Here is a 21,299-nt window from a genome sequence, read left to right as displayed (position 1 = left end):
AGGCCCTGTGCTAAGTAGTCGTATTAGTCAGGGTTCTCCAGAAAAACAGAACCAGTTGGATATGCATTTATCTATCTATATAAATATCTATGTGTTAGGTATATAGATATATGGGGATTAATTATGAGGGATTGGCTCAAGAGATTATGGAGGCTGAGAAATCCCACTACTTCCTGTCTGCAAGATGGAGTCCAGAGAAAGCCAGTGTTGTGTTTCCAGTCCAAGTCCAAAGGCCTGGTAAACAGGGGAGCCAATGTGTAACTCCCATCCAAGTCTGAAGGCCTGAGAATCAGTAGCTCTGATGTCCAAGGGCAGGAGCAGATGGATGTACCAGCTCAAGAAGAGAGAATGAAATCACCCCTCATCCAACTTTTGTTCTTTTTGAGGACTCAACAGATTGGATGATGCCTACCCATATTGGTGAAGGTGATCTTTACTTAGTCTGTTGATTTAGATGCTAATGTCTTCTGAAAATACCTTCATAGACACACCCAAATATAATGTTTTACCAGCTATCTGGGCATCCCTTATCCCAGACAAGTTGACACATAACGTTAACCATGAGAGTGCTTTAGCTGCATTATTTCCTTTCATCTTTACAAGCGATGTGATGGGAGGTTTTTATTTTCCTTATTTTATAGATGAGTTGAGAATCCCAGAGGAATAGTAACTTGTTTTAAGGTCATGTAATTAGCAAATGGCCAATCTCCAGGGTCTTAAAATACATAAAGACTCAAGCGAAAAACATTTTAATTTCTACCAAAGTTATTCATGCCCTTCCTCTTCCTACATCCCTTCTCTCTCATTCTTGTATTCTCCCAAAGTAAACTCCTTATTGTTTCTACATCTTTATTTTTTAGAGGACAAAACTCTTTAATTTCCCTTGTCTTTTCTCTCATATTTTCTGACTGTCTTTTAGCTCTATATTCTGGGAGTTTAAAAAATTGTGTTCACTAATTATATTTCATATTTCTGCTGAGTTATTAAAATGTAACTAACCAAACTTAATCTTTCAGATGTATGACAGACAGACTCTAAGTTGATCACCCATGATACTGCCTCCTGATGTTCATACCTCTAAGTGTGGACAGGACCTGTCATTTGCTTCAAAACAACAGATAGGAAGCCACTTCTATGATTATAATATGTCATGTAATACTTCATCTTGCTGGTTGACTTGCTCTACAAACTTTCCTTACTAGCTTGATGAAGTAAGTGGTCCTGTTGGGGAAGCTCTCTTTGGAAGGAACTGTAGAGAGACTTAGTAACAGTGAACAGCCTCTAACTGATGAAAACAGGCTCTAGCAGATGGAAGGTGGCCTTAGTCAAGTTGGCAAAAAGTCAGAGCTCTCAGTCCTACAACCAAAAGGAAATTAATTCTGCAACAACCTCAGTGAGCCCAAAAGTGGACTCTCCCCCAGTGTATGTATGTAAGTATGTATGTATGTATGTGTGTATTGAGGCCTAGTCTCACTCTGTCACCCAGGCTGGAGTGCAGTGGTGCAATCTTGGCTCACTGCAACCTCCACCTCTGGGGTTCAAGCAATTCTCCTGCCTCAGCCTCCCGAGTAGCTGGGATTACAGGTATGTGCCACCACGTCTGGCTAAATTTTTGTATTTTTAGTAGAGACAAGGTTTCACTATGTTGGCCAGGCTGGTCTCAATCTCCTAACCTCAAGTGATCCACCTGCCTCAGCCTCCCCAGTTTAGACTCCTGATGAATATGTGGCCCAGTCAACACCTTGACTGCAACCTTGTGAAACCCTAAACAGAAGGCTCAGTTGAGCTGTGTCCAGACTCCCAATGTGCAGAAAGTGTTATACAACAGATAGGTATTGTTATAAGCTGCCATGTTCATGGTAATTTGTTTTGCATTGTTATGCAATGATGAATAACTAATACAAAAAGGTTTTGATCTTTTTTCATAGTATCCTGTTCATGTTTTATGGCTCATCTTTTAAAAAGCATATACATTTGAATATTTCTTCAAAGTTTTCTTCTTTTTTCTGAATTATCTCTGTTTCTTCCAGTGTCATTTTTTATTTATGTTATTGATTTTCTTTACTGCTGCTAGTTCAATACCTGGTAACCGTTGCTTATGCACTTGTTTTAAGTCAGAAAGACTGCATATATTTGAGTTTCCTCTGCTCTTGTTTAAGATTTCCTACCTCAAAATCTCTCTTGTCAGTATGAATTCTGTCTAGAAACTCTGTGTGGTGTTGACTAATGGCATTTGTGTTTGGGTTGGGTAAATGTGTAAGAAGTCAGTTGTTAGGCTACAAAGGTTCACATGTTAGAAAGAGAGAGTTTTCATTTTGAGTCACTAAGCTAAAAAGTTTGTCTTCAAATGTTTTATTCAGTCTTTAGGGGAAAATGCTAACAGACTTTGCTTTAGATGCAGGATTTGACGAGGAGGATGAAAGTGTAACTTCTCACTTCCATCCTGCAGGAGTTACAACAGGACATTTCTTGTCATCTATACTGCTGCCTCCTCATAATTATGTTTGGGCTGTGGACCTCTTTGGTCATTTCATCTATCTGTAAGTTTTTGTCCATCTTTGGCTTTCCAGAAATGTTGTGAAGTTTTTCTGTCCATTATAACGACTCCTCCTGTTCACTTGGCTCTCCTTTTTGTACATTTGTTTCAGAGGGGATAATAGTCAGCAAGGGGTGACTTAAACAACAGAAATGTATTTTCTCACAGTTCTGGAAGCTGTAAGTCCAAGAACAAGGTGCTGCAGGGTTGGTTTTTGGTGAGGCCTCCCTCTTTGGATTGCAAACAGTCACCTTCTCACCGTGTTCTCATGCGGCCTTTCCTTTGTGTACATGTGCTCTTTGTGTCTTATCCTTTTCTTATAAGGACACTAATCTTACTATATTACGGTTCCACTCTCATGACCTAATTTAATCTTAATTACCTCCTTTAAGGCCCTATCTCCAAATACAGTAATCTTGAGAGTTGAGGCTTCAATGATTTTTGGGGAGACACAATTCAGTCCACAATAATGAAGAATCTCAAGGAGTTTACCCACTGACACTGAACTAAAAGGCAATCAACCCCTTTGTTTAAGAACACTGTGTTGTGTTGCTGAATTGTTTTGAAGTCTGGAACTCTTTGGATAACTGCTAGAATCCTTAGAAGAGTAGAGCTATTTAAAAGGAGCAAAACAACAACAAAAACCACATGAGCCACAAAAAATGCATGACTGGCAGAGCTGCTGTCTTACTTCAACTTGGGACATAAAAACAGAAGAGGAAAATGGCCAGATCAAAGAAAGTGAAGGCATGTGGCCTTCCTGGAAAACAGTGTGGGCAGCAGGGTGGGCAAGAGTAGCTCAAAGATTTTCTGGGTGTAGGTCGGGGAAGTGGGAGCCAGGAGCCAACAGCTGGAAAAGGCAGCAGGTGCAGGAAAATCTTGATATTTTCTGTGAGCCAGAAGAAGGGATTTGGAAGTGCTGCATTCCAGGGAGCCAGCTGGTGGAGCCAAGTCACAAATTTCTGTTCTCTTCTTTCTGAGGATGACCCTCTGTGGCTCTTGGCTGGTAGCCTGAGAAACACCTGTTGCAGTTATTGGGGCCCTGGGACTTGTTTGGGTTGCTTAAGCTTAGAGACTAGATAGTTACCATCAATAAAAATAAACTTATCTTGGCCAATGGAAGACTCCATTAGCTGACATCTTTTAGTAAAACTCATTTCCCTCCACAAAAGATTCTGCTGTTCAGGTACATATTCCAAATCGTGTCTCTAATATGAAATAATGTCTTTTAAAGCAATAAACAAATTAAATAAAACACATTAAGGGGATAAGATGCTCTGGACTATAAAAATAGCTGATTGTTTTCACTTATTTCCTAGCAACACTCTTGTTTTTCCATTTCAAGCTTAGTGTTCACAAGTAGCTTAAAATTATGATGTTTTCTCTCTTATATAAATGCATCAATTTGCAACACAAATTTATCTTTAATTGCTCATAGTTGGGTATTGCTAGAATCCTAGAATGCTTTTCAAGGGGATCAAGTTTCAGTTCTTACAGTTTAAAATCATAGCTAATTTTGTATTAAAAGTATAGAAAGAAGCAAAGGAGACTATACAAATTCTTTTAATAAGTTGGAATTTTGTTGTAAATATTTCTTAAAATATTTGTGTAACCTCTTAGAATTTTCAAATAGCCTTATTTTTACAGGGATTAGTAAATATAAAGGTATTTTGGGTATTTTGTCTTCACAAATTTCTAAATGTTTTTACTTAGTTCTGCCCTTACAACTCATTTGGCACTTTAATAAAATCAGAATATATAATTTTTCTATTTGGGGTGCATATCCTAACTCTTCAATGATATAGTTAGTTCTTTGAGGGAACAGGTTATACCAATTGAGCTTGGAACTCAATAATCAATGTTTGTTAAGCACCACTACATGCTACATTCTGTGCTTGGTACATGGGGCACAATGACACGTCAACTGTAGTTTGCATCAGTCATTCACAGCTGGAGAAAGACAAACACAAAGAAAGATAATTTCAATATAATACAAATCTCAAGATGGATGCAAAGGTCAGCAGTTCTCAAATCTTTGGGTCTTGGTACCTTTTTACATTCTTAAAAATTATTGAGAACCCCACAGAGCTTTTGTTTGTATGAGTTATAATTTTCAATCTATCAATTAGAAATTAAAACTGAGAATTAAAATGTTTATTGATTAATTAAAAATAATAAACCCATTGTCCATTAATATAAGAAACATATTTTATGAAAAAAACTACATTTTCCAAAACCAAAAGATTATTGGTAAGAATAGCATTATTTTACATTTTGGGAAATCTTTTTATTATTTAGATTAATAAAAAACAATTTAAGATTTAGATTAATTTAAAAAAACAGTTGAATTCCCATATCTGTGTCTGCATTCAGTCCATTGCATTCCATTGCAATTGTTTTAAGTAGATGAAGAAATTCTGGCATCATGCCAGTAGAAGACTGCCAAAGTGAGAAATATTTTAATAGCCATTTCAGATAATTGCATATATTCTTCTTTGATAATACATAAAAATTCAACAGTAGTAGTTTCCTTCATGTCTTTCGTTTTTCATAGTTACCTTGTGTGTGTGTATGTGTGTGTGTGTGTGTGTGTGTGTGTGTGGTTAGAACACTTAAGATCTACTTTTTCAGCAAATTTCAAGTATGCAGTATTGTATACTTAAAATTATTAACTATTATTATTATTATAATCATTATTAAATATAACCATCATGCTGTGCATTAGGACTCCAGAACTTTCTCATCTTATTACTGAAAGTTTGTACCCTTTGACCAACATCTCCCTGTTGTAAGATTCCATGTATAAGTGAGATCATGTAGTATGTATCTTTTTGTGTCTGGCTTATTTCACTCAGCATAATGTCTTCTAGGTTCATCCATGCTGTGCAAATGACAGAATTTTCTTCTTATTAAAGGCTGAATAGTATTCCATTGTGTATATATACCACATTTTCTTTGTCTATTCATTCATTGATGGACAGTTAAGTTGATTCCATATCATGACTATTTAGAATAATACTGCAATGAACAAGGGAGTGCAGATATCTCTTCAATACACTGATTTCATTTCCTTTTCACCAGTAACCACAAGTGGGATTGCCAGATCATATGGTAGCTCTATTTTTAATTTTTTGAGGAACTTCCATATGTTTTTCATAATGGCTGTGCTAATTTACATTGTCACCAACACTGTAAGGGTTCCCCATTGTCTACATTCTTTTCAACACTTGCTAGCTTAACAAATGTGAGGTGATATCTTACTGTGGCTTTGATTTGCATTTCCTTGATGATTAGTGATATTGAGCATTTTTCCATATACCTGTTGTTGGCTATTTGTATGCCTTCTTTGAAAAAATGTCTATTCAGGTCTTTTGCCAATTTTCTAATTAGGTTAATTCTTTTTTTTTTTTTCTATTTTGTTGTATAATAAGTAGTAGTTTATTAAAGGTTACTTACAATATAAAATCTAAAACTGTATTAGTGAACTTTCTGTATTCTTACAATGAATTCTGTTGATCTATTTTGCATTTTGAATTGTTCTTTTTCCCATGTATGATTTTATGACACAGTCTTTTAGAAAATACAGTTTCACTGAATTACACAGAATTTTCAAATATTGACACATTTTATTATGCAACATTTTTGAAAACCACATTCATCAATATTGTTGCTGTAATCTAATCACAGATTAGAATTGTCTTTAAATTCGTTGTGGCAGATACATGTCTACCAAAATTCTAGTTTTCCCTTGAAAGCTCAAATTTTATAATTGGCAACAAATACTGCCAATAGTTTTTTTTTTTTTTTTTTTTTTTTTTGTAGTGAGAGTTTTCCTTGAAATGTCTGCCAGATACCCAAGTCTGAATAACCACAGTGTGTCTGTCAATGATTCTTTCGAGTAAAAATGGTGTTCCATGAGAAAAAAACAACTAGTTCTGCTGTCAACTCAGACATCAGGCACATCTTTAAGACAATATCAAGCTTCAGTATGCAGCAGGAATGTTTTATGTTATATCCCATTTAGTTACTCAGAATATTAAAAGATGTATACTTGAGGGCCAAAATTTAATAAAATTAATATTTTACATTGTGGGTACATGATGATGATTACTACAGTAACTATTGGTTCATTTTGGTGCCACTGCCTTGACTCCTGCTGGGCACCAGCAGGTTCACCCACTATTGCTTCAGAATCATGAGAGCAAATGTCAACACAGTGAAAAAGGCAAATGTTGTGTTAGCATATGTGTGAAAATAGTTTTATCCTGGTGGACCCAATAAAACTCTCTTGGAGACTTTGAGAACTACCACTCTAGGAAAACAATGGAGAGGCACTTAGCCGGGCCTGGTTGGAGAAAGGATGGGGGGCGGGAGGAGAGGGCTGAGAGACTGGCTGGTGGATGCATAGCTCTCCAGAAGATCTCAGAGGCTGAGGAGGGGTTATTCAGTGGAAGAAGGCCAAGGATGGTGTGTGTCGAAAGTGGATTGCTTTTTATATCATTATATAATAATTTTCCACAAATGGAATGGCTTAAAACACCTATTTATTGATCTCACAGTTGGATAGGTCTTAAGTCCGGGCATGATGGAGTTAGGTTCTCTGCTTAGGGTCTCACAAAGCTGAAATTAAGATGTCCCCTTCACCGTGTTCTCAGCTGAGGCTTGGGATCCTTTTCCAAGCTCATGTGGTTGTTGACAGAATATAATATGATGTGGTTATAGGACTAAGTTCCGTCTTTTCTGGCTAGCTGTCAGCCAGGAGCTGTTCTCTGCTGCTAGAAACTGCCTGTGATCTCCTGCTATGTGGCTGTCTCCAAAACATGGCAGTTTGTTTCTTTAAAACCAGAAGGTGAATCCTTTTCCCTATAATCTCCCCCTTTAGAAAGGGCACAAACCCTTTTCAGGGGTCACCTGATTAGGTCAGACCCACCCAGGATAATCTCTTTTTCAAGTAAATCAAAGTCAGCTTATTTGGGATCTTCACCTTTTTCATGTAATGAAGCCTAATCATGGAATGAAATTCATTGTATTTACTACTCCTCCCACGTTGAAGGTGGATGGCATTATACAGGCTGTGTATACCACAGGGCGAGAATCTTGCAGGAGTCTCTCTGAATTCTACCACCGAAGGACACAAGGACAGTTCAGGCAGAGATAGAAACTAGGAGGAAATCAAAACCTCGTTGGGGGCATATTTTCAGTAGGAAATAAGGGTGGAGTGGGGAGGGAATAGACCAGAAAGGGGAGAGGAAAATTACCCACTTCGAAATTGTCCTGCTGGCTGTTCCCTGAGCTGCCACACCAGACCTCCCCGCAAACAAATCCTCCACCTTACCCCACTGGTGCTGGCGAGCACACTAAGGAGGGCTCAGAGGAGAGGTAAGCTGTTTTTCAAATTTTGTGGAGGAACTTTCTGGAACTGTTTCAAAAGAAAGCATCAGCTGTCATGGATTACTTAATTTGGAAAAGAGAAAGGTCTTCCCGACCTCTGGCAACAAACTGGGATTCAACACATACTCCGTCTGTGGGAGGGATCCTTTCAGCTTTCATCCTGCAGAGGCTCTGTCTCTGCCTAAGAGAGTGTGAGGATCTTCGCCCGCCCTCTCTCCAGCCTCCCCAGCCCCACTTGATCTTCCCACAGGGCCACCAGAAGCCTGCCCGTCAAGATGTTGCTTTTTATCAAGTTACTCGTCTGCTCAGAAGTCTGGGAAGCCTCCTGAAAGTTGCTCAGGTCAAACCAGAATTTCTGATGGTGGATTCTGAAGCCTCTGATCAGACAGGCCCTTTGTTCCTAGCCCATCTTCCTCATTTTTTCATGCACTGTTTTGTTCATCACAAAGTACCAAGTGGGACTGTTGTGTTAACAACCAAAAAAAGTTTCAAAAGTTATCTCATCTTCTCTGTGAAATCATAGCCCTCTTCTCCTTCAAAACACTTCTGTGTCATATTTTAGATGGCCTTTCCAGAATAGTTCAATTTAGCACGAGTTATTTGTAGACGTTAGAAAGGAATGCAGAGAGCAAGCAAGAAACAACCGACTGAAAAAACACAGCAAGGCCATGAAAAAGGTGATTTTTTTTTTTTGCCCTCTGACCTTGATCATAAATATGAGTGGAGCCACATCCAAATACTCCTCCATTTTAGGTTGAATTATTTTCTCTCCATCTCTTCAATGTCCTCTTTTCTTCCTTTTTCCCTCCTTCCTCCGTCCCTTCTTTCATTTCAACATGCACTAATGGCGACTGGCATTGGTATAGAGATGAATATAACAGAGTCTCTCCCAATAAGAAGGATAATTTCCGTGGGGGGAGACACGAAGAAATGTCACAATTCAGTGTGATGCAGTGGAGCAAGTGGCTACTTCTTCCTTAAGGGTGTTGTGGTCAGCAAAGGCTCCATAGGGGATTCAGCCTTTTCGGCTGGGCCTGGAAGAATTGTATTTTCCAGGGGGACTAGTGGAAAGGTTTTCCAGGAAAGGAAATCGTATGTATAGAGCTTGAAACTGCAACCCATTCAAGTCTAGTTAGTGGTATCTAGTTACCTAGGTAGTCATTTATATGTCACTAGATTCTAGAAAGGATTTAAGGTCATTTATAAAATATGCGCACTATAATAAGATAAACCAAAATGAAAAAAGTAAGTGGGGAAGAAAATCAGGACAGAGAAAAATTAAGGATAGGTAAAATAAGATGATGGCAGGACTGAATTTATACAAAACACATGCTGTACAGTTCTGTCTTTGCCAGAGGAAGGCCATAAATTTGGATCTAAGCCTTTTGGTGTCAGCTCAGCAAGAGAGAGATGCAATCAGTAACATTCAGTGTCCACATGATCAGATGAGCCAGTTGTTCAGGAGCAGCACAACTATTCCTGGTGTTGACAACAAAGAGTAATTTCTCCCACGGGCCTGTACAAGAGGACATTCAGTCATTGTGTGAATGATGCCCTCAGCAGCATCTTTAGAGCAATGCAGGGTAGAGGGGTCATAAAAAATGATTTCTTATAATGCCTTCAATGTAGGCTGATGACATATATCCAAGGTAGCAGTGAATAAAAATATTTCTACGCTCCTCAAGGTTAAACTATCAAACCTTTTTACTGTTTTTGTTGCTGTTTTTTTAATCCAAGGAAGGGGTTGAGTTACATGAACTTTAACATTTTTTTCCAGGCTAAAATTCTTGCAGTGATGTCACATGGTACAGGCTTGATTGTCCATTGATCTGGGTGCTAGTTGGTTTTTATAATCTTCTAATTGGGCTCTTTAAAAATTTATTTTTTAATTTTTTAATTTTTTTTTTTTTTTTGAGACGGAGTCTCGCTCTGTCGCCCAGGCTGGAGTGCAGTGGCGCGATCTCGGCTCACTGCAAGCTCCGCCTCCCGGGTTCACGCCATTCTCCTGCCTCAGCCTCTCCGAGTAGCTGGGACTACAGGCGCCCGCCACCGTGCCCGGCTAATTTTTTTTTGTATTTTTAGTAGAGACGGGGTTTCACCATGGTCTCGATCTCCTGACCTCGTGATCCGCCCGCCTCGGCCTCCCAAAGTGCTGGGATTACAAGCGTGAGCCACCGCGCCCGGACTATTTTTTAATTTTTAATTATTATGAATACATAGTAATTGTACATATTTATGGGGGTACTACTGATACAGGCATACAATGTGTAATGATCAAATCAAAGTAATTGGTATATCCAAGACCTCAAGCATTTTCTTTGTGTTACAAACATTTCAAGTCCATTCTTTTAGTTATTTTGAAAAATACAGTAATCTTGCACAATAGCAAGAAATAGGTCTTATTTCTTCTATCTATCTGTGTTTTTGTGCCCATTAATCATTCCTTCTTTGTTCCTTTGGCCTCCCCACTACCATTCCCAGCCTCTGGTAACTATCGTTCTATTCTCTATTTCCATGATTCAATTTTTTTTTTTTTTTAGCTCCCACATTTGAGTGAGAACGTGTGTTGTTTGTCTTTCTGTGCCTGGCTTATTTCGCTTAACATAATGTCCTCCAATTCCATTCATGTTGTTCCAATGACAGAATTTCATTTTTTCATGGCTAAACAATATTCCATGGTGTACATGTACCATATTTTCTTTATCTATTCATCCATTGACAGACCACTTAGGTTGATCCCGTATCTTGGCTATTGTGAATACTGTTGCAATAAACACAGGAGTGCAGATATATCTTTGCTGTACTAATTTCCTGTTTTGTGTATATACCCAGCAATGTGATTGCTGGATCATATGGTAGTTCTATTTTTAGTTTTTTAGGGAACCTCCTGTTTTTCATAATGGCTGTACTAATTTAAATTCCTACCAACAGTCTACTAAGGTTTCCCTTTCTCCACATCCTTGCCAGCATCCATTATTGCCTGTCTTTTTGATAAAAGCCATTTAAGCTGGAGTGAGATGATATCTCATTGTGGTTTTGATTTGCGTTTCTCTGATGATTAGTAATGTTGAACATTTTTTTTCATGTATCATTGGGCTCTTTAATTAATGCTTATAATTATCTTATCAAATTACCTATCAGTTATTTTACAATTTTTTGCTCTATTTGCTCCATTGCAATGGAGACAGGGGAGTCCATGACAACATATTGTTCTGAGGCTTGACCTACAGTGTGTGTCCAGCTGATGAGGCTGGCTTATTCCTTGATAAAGTATTATAGGTTCTACTACCTTTAATCTCTCCTGATCTTATTGTCTTTGGAAACATTGCTTGATACATTAATTCTTTCATTAGAAACCGTTGCAACTTTAATTTTCATATCCTTCAAATTCAACACCATTTAAGGTGTATCTAAAAATTAGAAACCCTAGAATATTTCAGATTCTTAGAAAAGAAAATAATAAAAAACCGTAGTCATTTTCAAATATGACATTTTACTTAACTGTACATTTAAAAGATTTTAATTGTAAGGTAAACATAGCTATTATTAATTTCAGTGCATAAACTTAATTCTGCAATATTAACAACTCAGATTTGTAGTATAATTTCTTTCCATCTTTATGATTTATATAGAAATATAATTTCTATATAATTTATATAGAAAGTATAAATCTATTCTTTTTTATAAGTCTGGATTTATTTTTTTAAAATAAATATTATATACTAATCAAAATAACACTTAGATATAAATATGTCAACTTCAAGTTAATATGCATGCAGGACTATTCATGAGATAGCCAAATAAAGTATTTTAGAAATGCATCAAAACAAAATAATACAATAGAAAGCTCTGTTATAGGTTTCACTGGATAGCAGTTTAAGCTATAATCTTAGCTGTACAAAGGGCTGAAGATGGGCTATATAAAATGATTACAAAATGATATATAACAAACCTATTTCTCCAGGGGAGTTCAGCTGAGGGGAAATGCTTCTCTTCTGTGAGGGCCTCAGCATTCCAACCAAAGATTTTCCAAAAGAAATAGATGAATTCTTTCTTTCTCTCTCTTTTTCTCTTTCTTTCTTTCTTTCTCTTTCTTTCTCTCTCTTTCTTTCTTTCTTTCTTTCTCTCTCTTTCTTTCTTTCCTTCCTTCCTTCTTTCCTTCTCTCTCTCTCCTTCCTTCCTTCTTTTCTTTTCCTTTCTTTCTTTCTTTCTTTCTTTTTCTTTCTTTCTTTCTTTCTTTCCTTCTTTCTTTCTTTTCTTCCTTTCTTTCTTTTTTCTCTTTCCTTCCCTCCCTCCCTCCCTGCCTCCCTCCCTCCCTCCCTTCTTTCCTTCCTTCCTTCTTTTTTTTTGTGTGTGGGGGCACAGTCTCACTCTTTTGCCCAGGCTGGTGTGCAGTGGAGTGATCACAGTTCACTGCAGCCTTGACCTCCTAAGCTCAAGTGATCCTCTCACCTCAGCATCTCAATTAGCTAAGATTACAGGTACCTGCCACCATGCCTCGCTAATTTTTAAAAAAAATTTTATGGAGATTGTTTTGCAATGCTGCCTAATGCCCAACTCCTGGCCTTCCAAAATGCTAGGATTACAGGCCTGAGCCCCTGCACCTGGCCAAGGTGAATAATTCTTAATTGTTCCTATTCCTAAGACCTATCCCAACCTACTTGATGAATTAGTATAAAATTGAAAAAAAAAACAAATATCCTTCTGAAAATAAACAATAAAAGGCAAAAAAGAAAGTTATTAATGATGTAATATAAAAAATAATCAAGAAGATTGTTCATTGAAGAGTGGAAATAAATGAAGGCCAACCAAATGAGAGAAGCAGAGTCTATTTATTCAGAGCTTGCTATAGCAAGGGAGTCAGCCACCATCATTTGCATTTGGCAGAGATGACAAGGCAGGCAGAGGAGTGCGAAAGCTTCATGGCAGAGAACGGTGAAGGCTTCAGGTGTTTGTGCCCCAACTGCCAGCTGCTGGCCCGGGGGTGCTGGAGGCAGCTAATGAGTAGGGGGTGTCCTATGTGATTGGTTGGGGGCACATATTTGGCTTTTTCTGGTTGGTCTTAAATTAAAAATAGGGATAAGAATTAAGGAAGCTGCCAGTTATTTATCAAGTCCTGGCCATTCTGGTCCAAAAGAAGTTGTTGTTTAGCTCTCTGGATAGTTACTAGAGATAGTAATCTGGCTTTCTGCTAGCCGGGCTGACAGCAGTCTGGCTTCACAGGCTGCGTATTGTAGATAAGGGGGCTGGTTTCCTGGGCACATTGCTGCAGCTTTTGGATCAGAGTTCTATTTTTATCTATGGTGTAGCCATTGTCTATTTGTATATTTAGGCTCTTAGAGGCCAAAAAAGCCTTACAATTTACTTCTGTCTCCCTGAACTTCAGGATATGGCCTTCTAGCTCTGCAGAGATTATTAGAAAAAAATCCTAGAAAAAAAACTTGCACAATAAAATTAAAACAAAAATTATGCTTATTCACTCATTTACCATGGGAATTGTTTCTTTCCAGTAGAAAAGACAGTCTAGGGAGCCCAAATAGAAACTAGAAATTATCTTGCTGTCAAATGATGGTGGAGGTGGTGGAGGAGGGATGGGTATAAGATCATTTTAATTTGTTCTGTCTCCACCTCTGCTTGCAGAATATCTTAGCTATGATGTGGTTTGTATTGTTTTAAAAGGCTTCTCAGATGGTTCCTGAATATGCTTTGGGCTATTGGTCTCCTCCACCCCCACACCCATGTCATGCCCACGACAGGAAGGAGCTCTGTCTGATGATGGGCACTCTCGTCCTCAAGCTCTCTTGGAGAAATGCTGCCCCTCTCATTTCCCCAAAAGTTGACAGGATAACACTTAGAGCATTTTCAGAGTGCCTCAGTTTCCTTCCTACATACAGAGAAGGGGAGGGTGAAGGAGATTTAGTTTTTTACGATAGAAATGCAAAGAAGAAAAATAGGATAATATCCAGATTCTTAGGGTTTTGCAGCAAAGCGATTGGCTTGAGAGGCAGGCATTGTGGAAAGAGAAAGGCACATCGAAGTGCCTTTGGATCCTGGTGTACTACATCTGCAACCAAACCTGCAGACTCATGCTCACAACATTTGCCCTACACCTTAACCCCAGTGTCCTAGGAAGAAGAGCCAGGGGCAGGAAGACAGAGATGGGGCATTTTCGTCCAAGAAATAGTAAAAACGAAATGGACTGTTTAAACCATGATATTTTCCATTATTTCAGTGATTCCACTGTAAGATGTGAATTTTCCAGTAAGAACAAACACACACACACAAAACCAAAAAACAATCATCAAACAACGCTGATTTTATGTATAGTACACCCTGACATTTTCTTTATTATAGCCTCTCTCTCTCTTTTTTTAAACAAATGATTTTGATAACCCACTAAGCTAAGGGTCATGACCCAACTAATGGGTCATGCTCCTCAGTTTGATAATACTGATTAAATTTCAGCTTGCTGTAAGCTATAATTCACATTTGACATTTAGATAATTTCTTTTCTGTTAACTACCATGTAGGACCTGAGAGGCAATCCTAAATAAATACCGGGAAAAAATGAAGAACAGAAAAGAAAATTGACATTTATAACACAACCAAGTTATAATGTGAGTCAAATTTTAAGACCGCATCTCTCAGCCTTTCTCTTTTCGGTAATTCAGTGCTCCTCTTTTTCCCCTGAGACCGACTTCCTCCCTTCCTTCCTTCCTCCCTTCCTTCCTTCCTTCCTTCCTTCCTTCCTTCCTTCCTTCCTTCCTTCCTTCCTTCCTTCCATCTTTCCTTCTTTCCTTCCTTCCTTCCTTTTTTTCTTCATCATAGAATGTTTTGAACTACTCTTATGTAACAACACTGTACGGGGCCTTAAAGATACAATGGTGAACAAGACAAAGAGCAACTCTCATGGTGCTTATAGTGTTTTAAATCAATATTTGCTCCACTCATGATGGCTTTAGGAAAAACAAAGCCCCCAGATGGTGTTATTCTCTTTTCAAACACACTTATTCAAGATCATGATTTTAACTTTTCCATCAGAATTTTAGAGAAAACAGTATGGATAGAAAAAAAGCACCGTCATGGAGTCAGAAGCCGGTACCAGCCTGGCTGATGAATTCAGCATGACTTTCCTGATGAGGAGAAGGAGCACCATCTAGGTTTATTGAACACAATCTATGTGCATTATTTCATGAGCTTTTACAATGGCCCTGTGAAATAGGCATGATTAATTGTGCCATAACTTGCTAAAGTCACACAGCTGGTAAAAAGCAAAGTCAGGACTGAATGCAGGACTGTTTCTGTTTCACAACCATCCATGTGCTTTCCACTGTCATGCTGCATACAGGATTGAACTATTGGATGAGGCTGGTGAGACTCAAAGTATTTAAACTCCAGTATGGGTAGGCTATATCTCTCTGTCTGTCTGTCTGTCTACCTATCTATCTATCTATCTATGCATCTATTTATCCTCTATTTATATTTATCAATATAAACACAGATATTTATGTATTTTTCAATCTATCTTTCCCAAGAAATATAATTTATTGTGCAGATCATTCATCAAAACAGTCTAGTAATTATGAAGTCATTTGTTAATTTCTAGAAATTGTGGATCTGATTTTCTGGCCATTCCCATAAAATGAAAACATTTTTCATTAAAGCCATTTTTCCTGAGCTCTGATCATATATTTGATAAATCATTATTTAAATATGTATTTTCCACCTCTGTGAGATACACAAAAAACATTAAACTATCCTTAAATACTGAATGGCCATTGCTAGATAGATGACATCTTTATCTGAACCATGATCTGAAATCAACTCTTTTAAAAATGTCCTCAGAGTATTGTGGTCTTAGGAAGTAGAAATTTCACCTATCATCAATGATTGCGTTTACAGTATTGAATCTTCTTTCAACTTCTGCTGAGCCAACATCAATCACATTAAACAATTTCTAGCCTTCAATATAGTGTCTGAGAATTTTATATATTCTGCATCTCTTTTGTGGAGTATGTAAAAAAATTATTTAAAAGTATATTATATTTAGAATTCAGTAATTTGAAAAAAATTAAAAATTCTTTATCTGCTTACTTTTGTTATCAAATGATAGAATATTTTATGTAATTTACTCTCTACACCTAATTGTTTTATTCTTGTGATTGATATTTTAGATGATTTATTGTACTTTATCTTAAAAATAGAATCTCTAATTTCCCTTAAGAGGTTCGTTTTTCAGTTTTATGTTCTCAATCTACTATATTAATTGTTGAATTAATATCACCTTTAATAATCAAAACATTTCTTTGAAGCTAAAAATATTGAAATCTGTAATAGAACATCATTTATTAAAACCATATTTCTAAAAACATAATTTTCCAAATGTCTATAAATATTCTACGTCTTTTCCTACCATTCACTCATTCATTCATTCACTCACTCATTGTAGGATGTATTGAACTCCTCTTATATATGAGACACTGTCCCAGACCTTGAGGATAAATTGTAACTAAGACACACAAGGAGTGACTCTTATGAAGCATATATTCTATTAAATCAATATTTGCACCCACCTTGATAGCTTTAGGATAAAATACCTATTTTTTTAAGTAGGCCTTTTCACAATAACTGTTAAGATGAAAATACTATGCTCAGTACAATTTCCAGATTACTTTTGTAGTCCTAACATAAGAGAGTCATCAACAGATCCAAATAATCTTCCTGTGTTTATTATTTCAAATCTTAGCTCTCATATTATTTAATTCTATGTGATATTTAATTCACTTTTTAAACACAGGATTTAAAAAGATTTACTTGATTACACCTTTTATTGCATCATTCCAGATAATGAAGTGCCAAACTAGAACAACCAGGAAATTTTGTAAAATTGAAACTCCAGACTTTCTCCACTGGCCCACTCCACAAAATTCAATAAAGTTTCCATAAAATGAAAACATTTTTTATTAAAGCCATTTTTCCTGAGCTCTGATCATATATTTGATAAATCATTATTTGAATATATATTTTCCACCTTTGTGAGATACACAAAAAACATTAAACTATCCTTAAATACTGAATTTCATGTTTCAATTAAAATATTAAAACTATTAAATATAAAAGTCAAAATAGTTGATAATGTAAAATTTTTTTCTTATTTCAGTGTGCATGTGTGTATATATAATGTATACACACATACTGAAACTTCAAAAAATGAATAATATGGATATATCATTGCAAACAATGTATGGCAGATATATGTGTATATACATGTACATATATGTATATATGTAGATATATATAAAAATGTATATATTTATCTATCTACATACACATACATCTGACATAAATCAAGTTTGCAATGCTATACTCAACTTATCCTTTTTCAAAAAGTTCTAAGCTGAGCGCAGTGGCTCATACCTGTAATCCTAGCACTTTGGGAGGCCGAAGTGGAAGGAACTCTTGAGGCCAGGCACTCAAGACTGGCCTGGGCAACATAGCAAAATCCTGTCTCCACAAATAAGTAAAGGTAAAAAATTAGCTGGGTGTGGTTGTGCACACCTGTAGTCCTAGCTCCTCAGGAGGCTGAGGCAGGAGGATTGCTTAGGCCCAGGAATTTGAGGCTGCAGTGAGACATCATCACTCCACTGCACACCAGCCTAGGTGATAGAGCAAGACTTTATCTCTAAAAAATGAAAAGTTTTAGTAAACCTGAAAATACAATATCACTTTTACTGTGGAATAGATAGTATCGTAATTTTAAAATTTTCCTTATTTGATCCATGACCTTTAACAAGATGTGATTATCATTTTTATATAAATGTATATAGCGAATTCAATTTTTGGTGATATTATTTGCATAAGATATTTTTCAATATTAATAATAATCCACTCACATTTATGTTGAGATGATCATTCTCACTTCAGAAATACAAACTATCTGTTGAAATGTCTCCTGACCCTGACACTGTATGAGAGGAATTTTGAGCTGTTCTAATTTTTGCACCAAAACCACAGATAACTTAGGTTGAGGCTCATTATAAATCTCATTTTTTCTTTTTTCTGTTGCACATTCAGAAGAGCATGCTTAGGAAAGAAAAGTTATAAACATATCCAAATTTTGTTGCCTTTCCATTCTTAAGGGTTTAATGAATATTTATTTATATAAACGTATAACTTTAAAAAACTGCACATTTATTATATACACAAGAATTACAAGGCATTGACAATAACCTAAGAAAAAAACCACTTGGAAGCAGCAGCCGCTGTGCAATTGAAGATGAGGGTCTTGAAAGAACGTGCCACGAAGGCTGTGTGAAATTGACTGGTCTGACAGACGTGTTGGGGATGTTTCTCGGATGTTGCTATGTGTGACAGGAGGCTCATTTACAAATGGTTGTTGCGACAGTCTTCAAATATTAGCTTGAACTAACGAATTCATATTAGAATATTTACTATCAGTGACTATTGCTTATTGCAGTTACTTTTACACTACTTACCAACTGATATGGAAAATTCAGTATTTCAACAGCTGCTACCACTATACAGATTTGCACCAGCTGATGTCAGCCCTGGACATCAGCTCTTGGAACCCTGAATTACCTTGTTAAATTTACCTTCCTGACTATTTCTTTCACATACCTCATAGCCAAACTGAGTTATTTGTTCTGCCCTAAACACCTCATCCGATTTCCTACCTTACAGTCTCTGCTAATGGTTTTCTCTCATTTAGATGTCTTTCTCCCATAGCCTATGCCTGTTTCCTTCCATTCTATTATAATATGACTCAAATACTATTTGTCTGTTTCATGCCCCCTCACCTACCCACTCATCCGTCCAATATCTGATTTTATTTTTGAGTATGAGGTACTGCTAAACATAAGAGAAATACAGTAATGCCACTCTCCTTTATGAAAACCCATCTCAGCTCAATCTAATGAAGTTTCTCTCTCCCTGGAAGGAGAACTCATGGAACTTTACGTATTTTATCTTGACTCATTCTAAAGTTAGTGGTTTGATCTGTAAATTATTGCAGGCGGAGATGTTTTACATTTATTTTTAATCCCTGTACCACCTCATATATTAATCTGCACAAAATGGTCAGTTAAGGAGTGTCTGTTATGAACTGAGTGAAAGAGGATAAAAGCTACGTAAACATGAATTCCTTCAAAACATTTGCTCTTAAAGTGTTCTTTTAATTTATATCCCATTCTAGTCAGAAAGTTTTACCTCAGATAACTTTAAAATATTCACTTACATGTGTGTGTATTCATTTCTGTATTTATCATTTCATACATGATTCATTGCATGAATTTCATACATGATTCATACATGATACACACATTTCATACTGTATTCATTTCATACATGTATCTCTATGTATGGATTCTAAGACTAGTTCATACCCTCAACTATTCTATCCCTGTGTCAGTCCTGATCACCTTTCTGTAATTACATCACTGTCTGAGCTCAAGATTCAGCTGAAATAGCTCAATTTATGTGCTTCTGGGTAAGATATCTCACAGTACTGGAGAAGTGCTCAAATTCTTTAATATATATGTTAAATTTGGAAAATTAAAGACTGAAGTAGGCTTTGAAATTATCCATTTGCAGAGGATTTGAAAGCATAACAAGTTGTTCAAAAAAGAATTCTTTTCTAGGGTATGTATTAGGCTGTTCTTGCATTGCTATAAAGAAATACCTGAGACTGGGTAATTTTAAAGAGAAAAGGCTTAATTGGCCCACAGCTCTGCAGGCTGTACAGGAAGCATGGTACTGGCATCTGCTGGGCTTCTCGTGAAGCCTGTGGGAGCTTTCAATCATGGTGGAGGGTAAAGTGGGAGTAGGCACTTCACATGGTGAAAGCAGGAGCAAGAGAGAATGAGTGGGGTTGGGGGCGAGGTGCCACACACTTTTAAGTGACCAGATTTCATGAGAACTCGCTATCATGAAAACAGTGCCAAGCCATGAGGGATCCACCCCCATGATCCAAACACCTCCCATCAGGCCCCACCTCCAGCATTGGGGATTACAATTCAACATGAGATTTGGATAGGGACAGATATCCAAATTCTATGAGGGTGACAAAAATAAGGTGAGAAAATTTGGGGTACGTTTTATAAAAATCTTAGAACTAGAGAGTTAGTAAAAGATGGTTGGGGGTCACCTACACATAGGTAGTAACACATAAGAAATTAAATTAAATATTCATAAATTGAATTCAGCCAATTAGGGTGTTTTATTTTCATTTCCCCTAATTACTGTTTTTTTGCTTTATTATTTTTAACACATAATAATCATACATATTTATGGGATACAGTGTGATATTTTTATACATGTATACAATGTATAGTGATCAAACCATGGTAATTTGTATATTCATTACCTCACATATTTATCATTTCTTTGTGTTGAGAACATTCAAAATCTGCTCCTCCAGCTATCTGAAAACATATATTGTTGAAAATATAAATGGTGTTACAGTTAGGGTTTTTGAAACTCTAAAATAATGTAAAACAAGAGTAGGCAAGGAAAACGCAAAAGGCCTTTTCTTAAAAGCCATAGTAAGTCATTGTAAATACTGGGAGTTTAGGGTATCCGTGAAGTTGATGCCAATCAGAAGATTAGAAAAGTAATATACTCAGGGATCTGATAAGTAGGTGAGGAAAGTCTAAAAGGAAATGAAAGAAGACATTGGATTTGACCCAGAGGATGTCACTGGCTACAGCAGAAAGAGCAATTTCAGAGGCATAAGAGCCAGCCCCTCTGCCCCCCTGGTTCTTAGGACCCGCGGTGGACTCACAGCCTGTTTACCATATTGTGAGTAATATCATCTCTCCCTCTGGAAATTATGAACTATTGCACTGTATTGGGAGTAATATCATCCTCTTCCTCCCTGAATATTGAGAACAGTATCACAGGGGTGTTTCTACTCCCTGCGATATTGGGTGTCATTTCCTCCTCTCCCACGTTGCAATTAGAAACAATATCAGTGGGGGCGTGTCCACCTTCTGTGATATTTAAAGTAATATCAGCCCCTTCCATCCAGGATCATGGGAACAATATCCCTGGGGGGTGTACACTTTCTGTGATATATGTAGTCATATCACCCCCTCCGCCTTGGAATATTATTAAGGAGCATCTCACCCGGGGTTGTACACTTCCTGCGATATTGGGAGTAATATCAACCTCTCGGCCTCTGAATATTAGGAAGAATATCACAGGATGGGTGTGCCTCTCCTGCTCTATTATGGGGAGTAATATCTATCTATTATAGGGAGTAATATCATCGTCTCCCTTTCAGGATTTTAATAACAATATCACAGGGTGGGTGAACACAGCCCGCGATGCTGGAATTATTATCATCGTCTCCCCC

The sequence above is a fragment of the Hylobates moloch genome, unplaced genomic scaffold, assembly GCF_009828535.3.
Source record: "Hylobates moloch isolate HMO894 unplaced genomic scaffold, HMol_V3 SCAFFOLD_2, whole genome shotgun sequence".
In the NCBI taxonomy this organism is placed as follows: domain Eukaryota; kingdom Metazoa; phylum Chordata; class Mammalia; order Primates; family Hylobatidae; genus Hylobates; species Hylobates moloch.
Note: the sequence above shows the minus strand (reverse complement) of the source record.